Here is a 10,000-nt window from a genome sequence, read left to right as displayed (position 1 = left end):
CATTGATCCTGTACAATGGAGAACAGAGCCTAGGGAAATATATGGCATTGATCCTGTACAATGGAGAACAGAGCCTGGGTAAATATATAGCATTGATCCTGTACAATGGAGAACTGAGCCAGTATGTTTCTGTAGGCTACAGGGCCAGTAATGGCATATGCTGGATGAGGCATCTTTCTCCATCTCCTTGAGTGACCATCATGTGTCATCATAAAACACCCCACAGTGTAGCCTGCTGAGGGCCCAACTTATCATGAGTCATAGAACACTTCCCGCTTTCACCACCAACCGACCTCTTTCCCCACAAAAAATAATAATTCAGGAAACCTGAAGTCATGCTGGGGCAAGTTGTCCCTCGAGGTAGCATGTCATTGCAATACATGGAGATTTCAGATAGCCCTCTAAATGGCCACGTTCTTGTTGCCTAAGGATAAAGTGAAATATTTACTTTCTTTTAGACATTCACTTTCTTGTAATCAGGGGAGAAGAAAGATATAACAAAAGAGGACTTACTTTCGTTTTCTTTAATTCCAAACATTTTTCATATCGGACTACTCGTTTGATTGAATGGCCAAAGAGGGACTCCGTTTGAGCATGCGCGGTACTCTGTCAGCATGGAGTTGAGGAAGTTTTGCAGTCAGAGGCACCTGAGCGTCAAATGTAGCTTATTCAAACCTCTACGGGAACGTTTTTAACTGATGGTAAGGGTCATATTTCATTGTTCGTAGTAGGATAATGTTTATTGTTCGTGTTGCGGTGAAAATAGTTGTAAAACAGTCGGAACATAAAACGAACGTTAACAGCTATCAAGGAGTTGTGTCCAGGTGCGTTGGGAATCAGTCGCGGAGTGTTTCCGTCCTTCACTGGGATTGAAGAAAGGGGACTTCAGTCCAACTTCTGGACTAGTCTGTACTTTTCTAAACGGACAACAATCTGTAGTAGGCTATGCAACTGAAAGAACAGTAGCCAATGTAAAATATGACCTAGGTGGAGTTATTCAGTGTTGTGAGAGAACATTTGAAAGACATGAGACATCATTGTGTCACATTGACATTAATGTGACTAGCTACCACTTTTGAAAACAAGTAACTGATGTTAAGCCAGCCTACAGTTAGTTACAGATTGGAAACCAGATAAGGTGATATAACCAAAGATTTGTGGTGTCCATTACTGGCTGTTACACTTCCTCATACAAACCGCCGACATAGAGTTTTCAACTAAACTGTTCTTGGCGATACTTTTTTTAACCCGAATAAAGAAAGTGTTTTAGAAATGTCCGTTTCCTGTTGCAGGTGGTTTTTACATATGACATCTCTTTTATATCAAGTGTATGTGTGGAGTCCCACTGTGTGACTCTGTCGTCTACTTCTAGGACCACGTCTCATAGAAACGACTAGTTGTAGATGTGTGGCAGCTAAGATGGCGAGGAAGCTCCTCAGGCCCTACAAAACATGGATTTAATATTTCACTGTTTTTTGTAGAACCACCAGCAACTGGAAACGGACATTTCTTGAGAAGGAAGTAAGCATCGCCAAGAACAGGTTAGTTAAAATCTATGGCAGTGGTTTGTATGGGTCTTTCTTGTAACCCCTAGTAATGGACAAATCTTTGGTTATGTCACGTTATCTGGCCTAGAATCTGAAGCTAGCGTACAATATTCGCAGTCAACCTCCAGGTGTACTGCGTAGGGTCCTACAGTCAACCTCCAGCTGTACTGCGTAGGGTCCTACAGTCAACCTCCAGCTGTACTGCGTAGGGTCCTACAGTCAACCTCCAGGTGTACTGCGTAGGGTCCTACAGTCAACCTCCAGGTGTACTGCGTAGGGTCCTACAGTCAACCTCCAGGTGTACTGCGTATGGTCCTACAGTCAACCTCCAGCTGTACTGCGTAGGGTCCTACAGTCAACCTCCAGCTGTACTGCGTAGGGTCCTACAGTCAACCTCCAGCTGTACTGCGTAGGGTCCTACAGTCAACCTCCAGGTGTACTGCGTAGGGTCCTACAGTCAACCTCCAGGTGTACTGCGTATGGTCCTACAGTCAACCTCCAGGTGTACTGCGTAGGGTCCTACAGTCAACCTCCAGCTGTACTGCGTAGGGTCCTACAGTCAACCTCCAGCTGTACTGCGTAGGGTCCTACAGTCAACCTCCAGGTGTACTGCGTAGGGTCCTACAGTCAACCCCCAGGTGTACTGCATAGGGTCCTACAGTCAACCTCCAGGTGTACTGCGTAGGGTCCTACAGTCAACCTCCAGGTGTACTGCGTAGGGTCCTACAGTCAACCTCCAGCTGTACTGCGTAGGGTCCTACAGTCAACCTCCAGCTGTACTGCGTAGGGTCCTACAGTCAACCTCCAGGTGTACTGCGTAGGGTCCTACAGTCAACCTCCAGGTGTACTGCGTATGGTCCTACAGTCAACCTCCAGCTGTACTGCGTAGGGTCCTACAGTCAACCTCCAGCTGTACTGCGTAGGGTCCTACAGTCAACCTCCAGCTGTACTGCGTAGGGTCCTACAGTCAACCTCCAGGTGTACTGCGTAGGGTCCTACAGTCAACCTCCAGGTGTACTGCGTATGGTCCTACAGTCAACCTCCAGGTGTACTGCGTAGGGTCCTACAGTCAACCTCCAGGTGTACTGCATAGGGTCCTACAGTCAACCTCCAGGTGTACTGCGTAAGGTCCTACAGTCAACCTCCAGCTGTACTGCGTAGGGTCCTACAGTCAACCTCCAGGTGTACTGCGTAGGGTCCTACAGTCAACCTCCAGCTGTACTGCGTAGGGTCCTACAGTCAACCTCCAGGTGTACTGCGTAGGGTCCTACAGTCAACCTCCAGCTGTACTGCGTAGGGTCCTACAGTCAACCTCCAGGTGTACTGCGTAGGGTCCTACAGTCAACCTCCAGGTGTACTGCGTAGGGTCCTACAGTCAACCTCCAGCTGTACTGCGTAGGGTCCTACAGTCAACCTCCAGGTGTACTGCGTAGGGTCCTACAGTCAACCTCCAGGTGTACTGCGTAGGGTCCTACAGTCAACCTCCAGGTGTACTGCGTAGGGTCTTACAGTCAACCTCCAGGTGTACTGCGTATGGTCCTACAGTCAACCTCCAGGTGTACTGCGTAGGGTCCTACAGTCAACCTCCAGGTGTACTGCATAGGGTCCTACAGTCAACCTCCAGCTGTACTGCGTAGGGTCCTACAGTCAACATCCAGCTGTACTGCGTAGGGTCCTACAGTCAACCTCCAGGTGTACTGCGTAGGGTCCTACAGTCAACCTCCAGGTGTACTGCGTAGGGTCCTACAGTCAACCTCCAGGTGTACTGCATAGGGTCCTACAGTCAACCTCCAGGTGTACGGAGTCAACCTCCAGGTGTACTGTGTAGGGTCCAACAGTCAACCCCCAGGTGTACGGCGTAGGGTCCTACAGACAACCCCCAAGTGTACTGCATAGGGTCCTACAGTCAACCTCCAGGTGTACGGCGTAGGGTCCTACAGTCAACCCCCAAGTGTACTGCATAGGGTCCTACAGTCAACCTCCAGGTGTACGGCGTAGGGTCCTACAGTCAACCCCCAGTTGTACAGCATAGGGTCCTTCAGTCAACCCCCAGTTGTACAGCATAGGGTCCTTCAGTCAACCCCCAGTTGTACAGCATAGGTTCTAACAGTCAACCTCCAGGTGTTCTGCGTAGGGTCCTACAGTCAACCTCCAGGTGTACAGCGTAGGGTCCTACAGTCAACCTCCAGGTGTTCGGCATCGGGTCCTACAGTCAACCTCCAGGTGTACGGCGTAGGGTCCTACAGTCAACCTCCAGGTGTACGGCGTAGAGTCCTACAGTCAACCTCCAGGTGTACTGCGTAGGGTCCTACAGTCAACCTCCAGGTGTACGGCGTAGGGTCCTACAGTCAACCTCCAGGTGTACGGCGTAGGGTCCTACAGTCAACCTCCAGGTGTACTGCGTAGGTTCCTACAGTCAACCTCCAGGTGTACTGCATAGGGTCCTACAGTCAACCTCCAGGTGTACCTCATAGGGTCCTACAGTCAACCTCCAGGTGTACTGCATAGGGTCCTACAGTCAACCTCCAGGTGTACTGCGTAGGGTCCTACAGTCAACCTCCAGGTGTACGGAGTCAACCTCCAGGTGTACTGCGTAGGGTCCTACAGTCAACCTCCAGGTGTACTGCGTAGGGTCCTACAGTCAACCTCCAGGTGTACTGCGTAGGGTCCTACAGTCAACCTCCAGGTGTACTGCGTAGGGTCCTACAGTCAACCTCCAGGTGTACTGCGTAGGGTCCTACAGTCAACCTCCAGGTGTACGGAGTCAACCTCCAGGTGTACTGCATAGGGTCCTACAGTCAACCTCCAGGTGTACGGAGTCAACCTCCAGGTGTACTGTGTAGGGTCCAACAGTCAATGACTTATTATCAATGTGCTTTAATTGTTATGCTTTGTTATTAATTATTATTATGGAAAACTGAATTCCCCTCCTGGACATATTCTTTATTGTTTCCATCAGCCAGGTGTTCTATTGGTCTGTACCTCAGCAAAGGTACAATATAACACCAATCTGTTCATTAGTAATAAGACAGGATCTACATGTGTTCAGTGTTTCAGAGCTAGTGGTAATAAGACAGGATCTACATGTGTACAGTGTTTCAGAGCTAGTGGTAATAAGACAGGGTCTACATGTGTTCAGTGTTTCAGAGCTAGTGGTAATAAGACAGGGTCTACATGTGTACAGTGTTTCAGAGCTAGTGGTAATAAGACAGGGTCTACATGTGTACAGTGTTTCAGAGCTAGTGGTAATAAGACAGGGTCTACATGTGTTCAGTGTTTCAGAGCTAGTGGTAATAAGACAGGGTCTACATGTGTACAGTGTTTCAGAGCTAGTGGTAATAAGACAGGGTGTACATGTGTTCAGTGTTTCAGAGCTAGTGGTAATAAGACAGGGTCTACATGTGTACGGTGCTTCAGAGCTAGTGGTAATAAGACAAGATCTACATGTGTACAGTGTTTCAGAGCTAGTGGTAATAAGACAGGATCTACATGTGTTTCAGAGCTAGTGGTAATAAGACAGGGTCTACATGTGGACAGTGTTTCAGAGCTAGTGGTAATAAGACAGGGTCTACATGTGTTCAGTGTTTCAGAGCTAGTGGTAATAAGACAGGGTCTACATGTGTTCAGTGTTTCAGAGCTAGTGGTAATAAGACAGGGTCTACATGTGTACGGTGCTTCAGAGCTAGTGGTAATAAGACAGGATCTACATGTGTACAGTGTTTCAGAGCTAGTGGTAATAAGACAGGATCTACATGTGTTTCAGAGCTAGTGGTAATAAGACAGGGTCTACATGTGTACAGTGTTTCAGAGCTAGTGGTAATAAGACAGGATCTACATGTGTACAGTGTTTCAGAGCTAGTGGTAATAAGACAGGGTCTACATGTGTTCAGTGTTTCAGAGCTAGTGGTAATAAGACAGGGTCTACATGTGTACAGTGTTTCAGAGCTAGTGGTAATAAGACAGGGTCTACATGTGTACAGTGTTTCAGAGCTAGTGGTAATAAGACAGGGTCTACATGTGTACAGTGTTTCAGAGCTCGTGGTAATAAGACAGGGTCTACATGTGTACAGTGTTTCAGAGCTAGTGGTAATTAGACAGGGTCTACATGTGTTCAGTGTTTCAGAGCTAGTGGTAATAAGACAGAGTCTACATGTGTACAGTGTTTCAGAGCTAGTGGTAATAAGACAGGGTCTACATGTGTTCAGTGTTTCAGAGCTAGTGGTAATAAGACAGGGTCTACATGTGTACAGTGTTTCAGAGCTAGTGGTAATAAGACAGGATCTACATGTGTACGGTGTTTCAGAGCTAGTGGTAATAAGACAGGGTCTACATGTGTACAGTGTTTCAGAGCTAGTGGTAATAAGACAGGATCTACATGTGGACAGTATTTCAGAGCTAGTGGTAATAAGACAGGGTCTACATGTGTACAGTGTTTCAGAGCTAGTGGTAATAAGACAGGATCTACATGTGTACAGTGTTTCAGAGCTAGTGGTAATAAGACAGGATCTACATGTGTTCAGTGTTTCAGAGCTAGTGGTAATAAGACAGGGTCTACATGTGGACAGTGTTTCAGAGCTAGTGGTAATAAGACAGGGTCTACATGTGGACAGTGTTTCAGAGCTAGTGGTAATAAGACAGGGTCTACATGTGTACAGTGTTTCAGAGCTAGTGGTAATAAGACAGGATCTACATGTGTTCAGTGTTTCAGAGCTAGTGGTAATAAGACAGGGTCTACATGTGTACAGTGTTTCAGAGCTAGTGGTAATAAGACAGGGTCTACATGTGTACAGTGTTTCAGAGCTAGTGGTAATAAGACAGGATCTACATGTGTTTCAGAGCTAGTGGTAATAAGACAGGGTCTACATGTGTACAGTGTTTCAGAGCTAGTGTTAATTAGACAGGGTCTACATGTGTACAGTGTTTCAGAGCTAGTGGTAATAAGACAGGGTCTACATGTGTACAGTGTTTCAGAGCTAGTGGTAATAAGACAGGGTCTACATGTGTACAGTGTTTCAGAGCTAGTGGTAATAAGACAGGGTCTACATGTGTACAGTGTTTCAGAGCTAGTGGTAATAAGACAGGGTCTACATGTGTTCAGTGTTTCAGAGCTAGTGGTAATAAGACAGGGTCTACATGTGTACAGTGTTTCAGAGCTAGTGGTAATAAGACAGGATCTACATGTGTACGGTGTTTCAGAGCTAGTGGTAATAAGACAGGGTCTACATGTGTACAGTGTTTCAGAGCTAGTGGTAATAAGACAGGATCTACATGTGGACAGTGTTTCAGAGCTAGTGGTAATAAGACAGGGTCTACATGTGTACAGTGTTTCAGAGCTAGTGGTAATAAGACAGGATCTACATGTGTACAGTGTTTCAGAGCTAGTGGTAATAAGACAGGATCTACATGTGTTCAGTGTTTCAGAGCTAGTGGTAATAAGACAGGGTCTACATGTGGACAGTGTTTCAGAGCTAGTGGTAATAAGACAGGGTCTACATGTGTACAGTGTTTCAGAGCTAGTGGTAATAAGACAGGGTCTACATGTGTACAGTGTTTCAGAGCTAGTGGTAATAAGACAGGATCTACATGTGTTCAGTGTTTCAGAGCTAGTGGTAATAAGACAGGGTCTACATGTGTACAGTGTTTCAGAGCTAGTGGTAATAAGACAGGGTCTACATGTGTACAGTGTTTCAGAGCTAGTGGTAATAAGACAGGATCTACATGTGTTTCAGAGCTAGTGGTAATAAGACAGGGTCTACATGTGTACAGTGTTTCAGAGCTAGTGTTAATTAGACAGGGTCTACATGTGTACAGTGTTTCAGAGCTAGTGGTAATAAGACAGGGTCTACATGTGTACAGTGTTTCAGAGCTAGTGGTAATAAGACAGGGTCTACATGTGTACAGTGTTTCAGAGCTAGTGGTAATAAGACAGGGTCTACATGTGTACAGTGTTTCAGAGCTAGTGGTAATAAGACAGGGTCTACATGTGTACAGTGTTTCAGAGCTAGTGGTAATAAGACAGGGTCTACATGTGTACAGTGTTTCAGAGCTAGTGGTAATAAGACAGGGTCTACATGTGTTCAGTGTTTCAGAGCTAGTGGTAATAAGACAGAGTCTACATGTGTTCAGTGTTTTCAGAGCTAGTGGTAATAAGACAGGGTCTACATGTGTTCAGTGTTTCAGAGCTAGTGGTAATAAGACAGGGTCTACATGTGTTCAGTGTTTCAGAGCTAGTGGTAATAAGACAGGGTCTACATGTGTACAGTGTTTCAGAGCTAGTGGTAATAAGACAGGGTCTACATGTGTTCAGTGTTTCAGAGCTAGTGGTAATAAGACAGGGTCTACATGTGTACAGTGTTTCAGAGCTAGTGGTAATAAGACAGGGTCTACATGTGTTCAGTGTTTCAGAGCTAGTGTGTACATAATGATGTCATCTGTTTGTTTTCTTAGTGTTGACAGTGTTGACAGTGGGAGGTGAAAGTGAAAAACAATGGCGATGATCTCGGCTACTGATCTGGAGCAGCTGGCTGAAATAGGTGACACACACACACACACACACACACACACACACCACACACACATACACACACACACACACACACACACACAAACACTACTATTCAATAGGTGAGATTGTAACACTATTCATCCTATCCATGAAACGCATGAATTGTACATGATCATGTGTTTCTGCCAACCATTCCTCAGCAGCATAATTTGTCAGTAGTGATGGATGTTCTCTCTAGTCTCTAGCTCCTATCGTGGTCAGGTCTGACTGAAGAGTGACTCATCTCTCACCATGACACTGCCCACAAACACTCAGGCTGTCATTGGCCACATAGCTAAGATCTGGTTTGACCCCCCACCACCTGAGAGTCAGACCTACTGACTGGGATCAGAACAGAGCAGGGTTCCCCACAAACTCGGTCCTCGGGACCCCAAGGGGTGCACGTTTTGGTTTTTGCTAGGACTACACACGTGATTCAAATAATCAACTAATCATCGAGCTTTGATCATTTGAATCAGCTGTGTAGTGCTGAGGTAGAAACCAAAACGTGCCCCTTTGGGGTCCCGAGGACCGAGTTTGGGAAACCCTGGAACAGAGGATATGATTAACTCAGGGGACCCAAACACAAACACGCTTAGTTTCCTCCCAACCACATGTTAGATTACAAATTCTGCACCACACCATACAAAGCTATTTTTAGGAAGGGCACTCTTGCAAGTAGGAGGAGGAGGAGAGGGATATGGAGGAGGAGGAGGAGGAGGAGGAGAGGGATATGGAGGAGGAGGAGGAGGAGGAGGAGGAGGAGGAGAGGGATATGAAGGAGGAGGAGGAGGAGGAGGAGAGGGATATGGAGGAGGAGGAGAGGGATATGGAGGAGGAGGAGAGGGATATGGAGGAGGAGGAGGAGGAGGAGGAGAGGGATATGGAGGAGGAGGAGGAGAGGGATATGGAGGAGGAGGAGGAGAGGGATATGGAGGAGGAGGAGGAGAGGGATATGGAGGAGGAGGAGGAGAGGGATATGGAGGAGGAGGAGGAGGAGGAGAGGGATATGGAGGAGGAGGAGGAGGAGGAGGAGAGGGATATGGAGGAGGAGGAGGAGAGGGATATGGAGGAGGAGGAGGAGAGGGATATGGAGGAGGAGGAGGAGAGGGATATGGAGGAGAGGAGGAGGAGGAGGAGGAGAGGGATATGGAGGAGGAGAGGGATATGGAGGAGGAGGAGGAGAGGGATATGGAGGAGGAGGAGAGGGATATGGAGGAGGAGGAGAGGGATATGGAGGAGGAGGAGGAGGAGGAGGAGGAGAGGGATATGGAGGAGGAGGAGAGGGATATGGAGGAGGAGGAGGAGAGGGATATGGAGGAGGAGGAGGAGGAGGAGAGGGATATGGAGGAGGAGGAGAGGGATATGGAGGAGGAGGAGTAGGAGAGGGATATGGAGGAGTAGGAGAGGGATATGGAGGAGGAGGAGAGGGATATGGAGGAGGAGGAGGAGAGGGATATGGAGGAGGAGGAGTAGGAGAGGGATATGGAGGAGGAGGAGGAGGAGGAGAGGGATATGGAGGAGGAGGAGGAGAGGGATATGGAGGAGGAGGAGGAGGAGAGGGATATGGAGGAGGAGGAGAGGGATATGAGGAGGAGGAGGAGAGGGATATGGAGGAGTAGGAGAGGGATATGGAGAGGAGGAGGAGGAGGAGAGGGATATGGAGGAGGAGGAGGAGAGGGATATGGAGGAGGAGGAGGAGAGGGATATGAAGGGAGGAGAGGGATATGGAGGAGGAGGAGGAGGAGAGGGATATGGAGGAGGAGGAGGGGAGGGATATGGATGGAGGAGGAGGAGAGGGATATGGAGGAGGAGGAGGGGAGGGATATGGAGGAGGGAGGAGGAGAGGGATATGGAGGAGGAGGAGGAGAGGGATATGGAGGAGGAGAGGGATATGGAGGAGGAGGAG

The 10,000-nt window shown here is 47.7% G+C and overlaps 1 long non-coding RNA gene across 2 annotated transcripts; it reads left to right on the top strand.

The window, feature by feature from the left end:
* The first annotated feature begins 618 nt into the window (after nucleotides 1-618).
* LOC311122747 lies at nucleotides 619-8,033 on the top strand. 2 transcript variants are annotated; one of them, XR_014612496.1, is made up of 3 exons: nucleotides 619-701; nucleotides 1,482-1,541; nucleotides 8,004-8,033. It is a non-coding gene; the product is annotated as an uncharacterized lncRNA (long non-coding RNA). The 2 variants fall into 2 exon arrangements; XR_014612497.1 differs by having other exon boundaries at nucleotides 7,995-8,031.
* The last annotated feature ends 1,967 nt before the right edge of the window (nucleotides 8,034-10,000 follow it).

This window comes from Coregonus lavaretus, assembly GCF_964263955.1.
Source record: "Coregonus lavaretus genome assembly, contig: HAP1_SCAFFOLD_8293, whole genome shotgun sequence".
NCBI classification, from domain to species: Eukaryota; Metazoa; Chordata; class Actinopteri; order Salmoniformes; family Salmonidae; genus Coregonus; species Coregonus lavaretus.
Note: the sequence above shows the minus strand (reverse complement) of the source record. Positions and strands in the feature narration are given on the sequence as shown.